This window comes from Petaurus breviceps, unplaced genomic scaffold, assembly GCF_028583685.1.
Source record: "Petaurus breviceps papuanus isolate PSGF00001 unplaced genomic scaffold, PetGlider_PUasm1.0 558, whole genome shotgun sequence".
In the NCBI taxonomy this organism is placed as follows: domain Eukaryota; kingdom Metazoa; phylum Chordata; class Mammalia; order Diprotodontia; family Petauridae; genus Petaurus; species Petaurus breviceps.
The window spans coordinates 4,582,655-4,588,654 of NW_027186376.1; the positions used below are offsets into that span (position 1 = coordinate 4,582,655).

Sequence of the window (6,000 nt, forward strand, 5' to 3'; positions counted from 1 at the left end):
TGTAATTCAGACTTGTCACTAATTTGTATTCACCTTTATCCCAACTGTACACATTGGTGAGTTTTGTTGTATTATAATCTCTGAAACAAAAAGATTCCCCAATCCTAGACACCACTCTGCTGATTTTAAACAATGCCATAACTAAATGGTCGTTGTTTTGCCCCCAGCCAAGGGCCTATTTTGCTGCCTAAAGATCTGACCAGACCCTGCTTGATCACAGAATACTCTGGAGGGCAGAGGCGGACGATCCTTTCACTCGTTCTGTTAGCATGAGGTTGCCATTTGTATCTTGTGCCCACATTAATTAGTTCCCTAGGAGGCGGATGTGAGAATACGTGGTGAGGAAACTCACATTCGCCAAACCAAAGCTTTGGTTCACCTCTCATTGCTGCCCTATTCCTTGGATGGGCAGTCTTGCCATTGCGGTCAAAACTTCACTCCACCTTACCCAGAGTTCCAGCAGCATGGTGCTGAAGCTACTCTCCAGGCTTGCACCAGGAAGAGTGAGTATCTTCTAACAACCAACAAAAAGGAAGCACTGACAAGCAACTGTTTCTGAGTAAGATTAATGGGCTTTTGGTCACTGGTGCCCAGTGGCTGGGGAGATGTCTCAATGTACCTGAAATGACACAATGCCTCCAAGGGATGCTTTTCACATTCTCTGAACACCTTCAGCAGTCTTTCTGGAGATTCAAGGGGTCACAGACATCTTCTAGCCTTTCCTCAGAAAGATGGAGAGGCCTGCTCTGATTACTTGTTTTTACTGTTAAACATTGCCCACAAGGGATTTTTCATAGAGAAAGGCTGGCAGTGGAGCCGTGTAGTTCCAGGCAAGAGTCTTTTCAAAAAGAACATTCTGGTGCTGGAAACTGTTGCTAAGAGAGAATCAGAATCTAAATGATACCTAGAAATTGACTGGTTACAGTTCAATTCTATTTACTTTTCAGAATAATGACCAAGTCAACATGTTTCAACATCTATTCACATTCAAGATATATGCCCACTAAAGGCAAAAACGAAGGAAGGATATCAAGCTAACCAGGGAAGGCCAATAGTTAGAATATCAACTTGAATAGTTCTACTTTACATTGGCCAACTTGCTAAGAGTCCCTTAAAAAAAGTCTGGTCCCCAAAGACCACTGGGATGGTAAAAACTGTTGCAGCCTGCGGCAACCCCTGGAGCTCGAGAAACCTGAGCAGAATAAGAAGTGTGGTTATGGTATGGCCTTACAAACTCTAGGCCACACAGAATTGGGAGCTCTAGGTCCACCTGGGTGGGCAGGCTGAGGTTCCTTTCTCTGAGGAAAAGCAGTCCCTTCTTCTTGATAACAAGATGCCTTTGTCTGGAATTTTTCCAAGTGAGAAAAATTATCAAGTCAAGAAAAAAAATGTAAAAAAATTATGACCATATATCCTTAATTATTATGCAATAGAAATAGGCATCTAGAGAGAAAAAGATGCTCATCCTACAGCCTGTGGGAAAAGCCCTCCAAGCCACAGTCAGCACCTTAGGGTCCTCCATCTGTTTTCTCTACAGCCTCCACTCTTGTAGGCCAGCACACCAGCAATTCCCATCCAGGGAAAGAGGGAGGTGAAAAGGTGATCAGACTGGACGGACAGATCAGAGCCATACTTGGAAATACTTTAAATATCAAACAGAAGAATTGTCCTTCAACTTAAAGGCAAGAGGAAGAAGCGGGGAGGCAACTGAAGATTTCTAAGCAGAGCAGTGATACGGTCAGATCTGTAACACACATACGCACAGATACACATCTATACATGTGTGTGTATAAATATATACATGTACGTGTTTAGAAGTTGTGTGGATGATGAACTGAAAGGGGACAGGCCTGAGGAAGGGAGACCAGTTAGGAGGCCATCTCATTAGTCCAGGTGAGAGGCAATAAGGATTTGGACTAGGGCAGCTTCAGTGTGAATAAAGGGAGTGAACAGATGTGGGAGATATTGTTTAGCAACTGACTGGATATGGGGATTAGGGATTAAAAGGTGTTACAAATGGAATTTAACAAAAGGCTAAACTGAGGCAAATCTCCAAGCCAAAAAATGTTGATTAGCAGGGGCATGCTGCCTGTCAATAAGTGGGCCAACAGATTGCCTCCATTGATGCCAAAGACCCAAGCAAAAGGACACCTCTCCTTTTACAGGTTTTGGGGAGAAGAGAACAAAGAACAGAGCAGGCCAGATGACATCACAGGATTAAGGGCAGGATGACTGGTTACAGAGCTGAAGCACAGGGAACATTGGAAAGAAATCTGGTAACGGGAGCTAGTCAGAAGCCCTGCTCTTCTCTCAGGAGACTAAGATGTGCTCGTCTGAGTTCAGGGCGACAGAGCATCTCAGACTTTTGAGCAAACCAGACATCCTCGAAGGACAGCTTGGTGGAACAAAGATATCAGGCCCAAACTCCCTTGTGTTCACATTCATTGTCCAAGGTCAGTTCAATGCCTTGAGGCAAGAAGAGGTGGGTTTTTAAACTTAACCCAATACAGGTTGACTGAATCTCTGAACCAAGTTCAGAGACAAATAACCATGACTAAAGCAGTTACAGGACAGAAATCAATTAACTGTAAATAGAATAAATAAGAAAATACAGGATCAACCATGATCTTATCAAGGGAAGAGTCAAGGATGGCATCTAGGTGGTCAACTTGGGAGTCTAGAAGGATGGAATTTCTCTCAACAGAAATATGACAGCTAGGAGAAGGAGTGGATTTGGAAGAGAAGATGACTTCTGAGTCAGATTTCTTCAGCTGAGATTCCCATGGAACATCCAGATAGAGACATCCGGCAGGATTACTGAAGGCACAGAGCTGGAGCTCAAGAGACAGATTTGGGAATCATCTGAAGAGAGATAACTGAAATAATGGGAGATAAAGAGATCATTGGGAGAAAGGAAGGGAGAGGAGTGGAGAGAAGGGGAGGGAAGACTCAGATGATGGTCCTGCAGAAGAGCCTGATAAAGACTCGTTAGACAGGTAGGACAGAACAGTAACATCAGGGACAGGAAAACCCAGGAAAAAAGAGTATTCAGAAGTAGGCAATGATCAATACTATCAAAAACTGCAGAGACAAAGTAAGCTTTAGGCCACCACTGGATGTAACAATAAAGAAATTGTTGGTGATCCTAGAGAAGGCAGTACTGGTTGAGTGGTGGGGATGGAAGTCATATGGCAAGAACTGAGAAATAAATGGGAATTTAGAACGTGGAGGCAACGTGTATAGACAGCTTTTGGAAGGAGTTTGGCTGTGAAATGTATGCGAGCTACAAAATGATGGCTTGAGGACATGGGAAAATCAAATGAATGTTTTAAGAGTGAGGAAGATATGGGTATTTTAAAGGCAGTAGGAGAAATGCTGGTACAGAAGAAGAGATTAAAAACTGGAGAGAAAAGGGGATGAAGGGATATCTGGAGAGGCTGGAAGGGATGGAGCTAAGGCACAAGCAAAGAGGGTAGCGATGGAAAAAAGAAAGGCCACCTCTTCATATGAATCTAGAGTCCAGGAAGAGGGGATTGGGGAAGACTGGGGAGCAGAGCAGAGTCACAACAGAGGAACTCAACTATCAGGAAAGTATGGAGCAAGATCCTCTACTGAGAGGGAAAGATAAAGCGGTGGTCTGGGTAACTTTAAAAAAATAAAGGAAGGTTTGGAATAGCCACTGTGGGGATCACAACAGAGAATTATCAGGCAAGAGTAAAAGGACTGATGCATGCAGTGAAGACGCAATTAAGATTAAAAAACATAATGTCTTAATACAAAAATATTTACAGCAGCTCTTTTTATGGTGGTAAAAAATTGGAAATAGAGAGGATGCCTATTAATTGGGGAATGGTTGAACAAACTGTGTTATATAATTGTGATGGAATATTATTGTGCTACAAGAAATGAGAAGGATGGTTTCAGAAAAACCTGGGAGACTTATATGAACTGATACAAAGTGAAGTGAGGAGAGCCAGGAGAAAACTGTACACAGTAACAGCAATACCATATGATGATCAACTGTGTTTGATCAAGACCATGACCCAATACAATTTCAAAGGACCCATGATGAAAAATGCTACCTGCCTCCAGAGAAAGAATTAATGCACACTGAAACAGATTTTTAAATTTTATTTTTATTGTTTTCTCTTGTTTGTGTTTTCTTTTGCAACACGGATAATATGTAAATATGTTTTGCATGACTTCACATGTATGTTGCTGTTGCTTAGTCACGTTTGACCTTTCATGACCCCATCTGGAGGTTTCTTTTTTTTTTTTTGCTTTTTGGAGGGGGGAAGGCAGAGCAATTGGGGTTAAGTGACTTACCCAAGGTCACATGGCTAGTAAATGCTAAGTGTCTGAGGCCAAATTTGAACTCAGGTCCTCCTGACTCCAAGGCCGGTGCTCTATTCACTGCACCACCTAGCCGCCTCTGGAGTTTTCTTGGCAAAGATAATGAAGTAGTTTGCCACTTCCTTCTCCCGCTCATTTTACAGATGAGGAAACTGAGGCAAACAGGGTAGAGTGACTTGCCCAGAGTCACACAGCTACTAAGTGTCTGAGTCCAGATTTGAACTTAGGAAGACTCCTTCCTGACTCGAGAACTGGCACTCTTATCCACTGGTTACCTAGCTACCTGATACGTCATATCACATGTATAACTGATGTCAAATTGCTTGTCTTCTCAAGGAGGGTAGAGAAATTTGTAACTCAAAAATTTTTAAGCGATTATTTAAAAATTTTTTACATGTAACTGAGAAATATTTAATGAAATAAATGTTTTTTAAAAAGTTTTAAGTATGTTTTTATTGATCTGTTGTTTTTATATTGCCTAAATTACCCCCATATTTCTCCTCTTATTCTCTCCTCCACCATGAGCCATCCATTATTATAAATATTTTTTTTAAATAAAAAGAGGAAGAGAAAGAAATCAACAATACCTATCAAAACATGGGGGGGGGGGGAATCTGACTATATATGCAAAGTTCCACAAACATGTACTCCCTAGCCCCACCTCTGCAAAAAAAGGAGTGAAAAGAGGAATCTTCTCATATCTCATGTCTTCCTTGAGTCATGCTTCTTTTTTTTTGATAATTCTGCAAATTTATATTAGATTGTTTTCTGGAGATTTTTATTTCTATTTCCATTGTTATAGTGACTGTATATATTGTTTTCTTGGCTCTGCTGACTTCACTTTGCATCAGTCCATGTAAGTCTATCCTTTTCTGCATTCAACATATCTGTCAGACATAAAATAACTTAAATTGACCCAGTAAGCACAGTTATGTGTACTTTAGTAATCAGCAGCACATGAGCAAGAACAAAGGAAGACCATGGTGACAAGGATAGGGGGCTTTAGTCTGGAAAGGGAGAAGTAGGGATAAAAAAAATATAGCAATTCAAGGGCTAAAGATGATAAAAAGCTGAACTGTCTAGGGTAGGGCAGTGATTGGAAGCTGTGGTAAGGACAGCGAATAAGGAATTTTAGGAAGGGTGAGGACAAGGACAACTGGAAGGGAAGAAGATTAGGATCAAAGAGGAATTTCAGAGTTCTGGACTGTGAAGGGGGAACCTGTATAGGGAATGACTGTTGCTGTATGTGGCAGAGGTGCAATGAAGGTGGTGATTTTAGGAGCTGAGGAGATTTTGAACTGGCCACAACAAGGGTATTTGAGGAAATACATCCTCATGTGAGCCAAAGGCCTTAAGGAAAATGGCAAGGTTTGGGGTAGAGAAAGAGATGACAAACCAGGTCTCAAATTTCTTGAGAAGGGTAGGTGATTGACCTGAGGCCCAGTATAGAACAGCCACCAGAACATAGACAGATGAACGTATCTAGAAAAAATGGAATTCAAATGAAAAGATGCTGCTTAGTGGAGATGACAGATAAAGTAATAGGATATAGAAAGACAAACAGACAGGCAGAGAGACAGATACAGATAGAGAGAGAGATAGAGAGAGAGAGAGAGAGAGAGAGAGAGAGAGAGAGAGAGAGAGAGA

The 6,000-nt window shown here is 41.6% G+C and overlaps 1 protein-coding gene across 12 annotated transcripts in view; it reads right to left on the minus strand.

The window, feature by feature from the left end:
• The window catches only part of PPP6R2 (protein phosphatase 6 regulatory subunit 2), a 170,811-nt gene that overhangs the window by 101,532 nt on the left and 63,279 nt on the right, over nucleotides 1-6,000 (minus strand). The gene's annotated exons all lie outside the window — the stretch shown is intronic.